Raw genomic sequence first — 970 nt, 5'->3', positions numbered from 1 at the left:
GCGGGCGCGGTACGCGCCGTATAGGATCCTCGCGTTTCTCTAGGCACCCCTATGCCTGGCTTTAAGCGAGCACAGGGGGAAGCCTCGCGTCGGGGGGAACCCAGCTGTGCGGGAGGCTACGACCTCGCGTTAAGCAAGTATTTATAAAATGTTGAATAAGTATTAAAAATTGCTGAATGAGTATTTAAAAAAATGTGAAACAAGTATTTGAAAATGTTGAATAATTATTAAAAATGATAAATAAGTAATAAAAACATTAAACAAGATTTTGAAAAATGTTGAACAAGTATTTTAAAAGTTTTGAATAAGTGTTAAAATGTTGAGAAAGTATTTGAAAATATTGAAGAAGTGTTCGAACAATGTTGAACGTGTATACAAATTTTTTTGATCACCTATTAAAAAATGTGTTTGACATATACGAAAATTTAGAGGGAAAACGAAAATAAACATAAGAAAAAACAAAAAAATGAAGTAGAAAAAAATAAAACCAACGAAAAACTGGAGAAGAAAAAATAAAACCAAAAAAATAGAATAATACAAAAACCGAACATAATAACCAAATAAAAACAAAATGCAAAAATGAATGAAAGAAAAAACGAAAAAGAATAAAAAGAAAAGAAACAAAATTAAAAAAAGGAAAAATCCCAAAGAAAACGGTCGGAGTAGCCTCTAGGATGCGCCCCTAGTTCTTAACATTGAACGAACTTGGGTGGAGTGGTTAGGGCGGCGCGCGTTCGACCCGTGTTTGACCCCTCCTTCTCGCATTTCTTTGCCTTTTTTACGACTGTGCGCGCGTGAATGGGTGGAGTGGTTAGAGAGCTGCTACTTGTATCGCTTAAGGCGACAAATAGTCCCCGCGCGTTTCTCTTGCTCTTTCACTCAGTTTGTTCGCAACGTCGGATACTCGGATCACAAGCAAACTGACACTGGGTGTATCACTCAAAAAAAAAAAAAGGCACTGGGCATAACG

This window comes from Triticum aestivum, chromosome 2D, assembly GCF_018294505.1.
Source record: "Triticum aestivum cultivar Chinese Spring chromosome 2D, IWGSC CS RefSeq v2.1, whole genome shotgun sequence".
NCBI lineage: Eukaryota > Viridiplantae > Streptophyta > Magnoliopsida > Poales > Poaceae > Triticum > Triticum aestivum.
Note: the sequence above shows the minus strand (reverse complement) of the source record.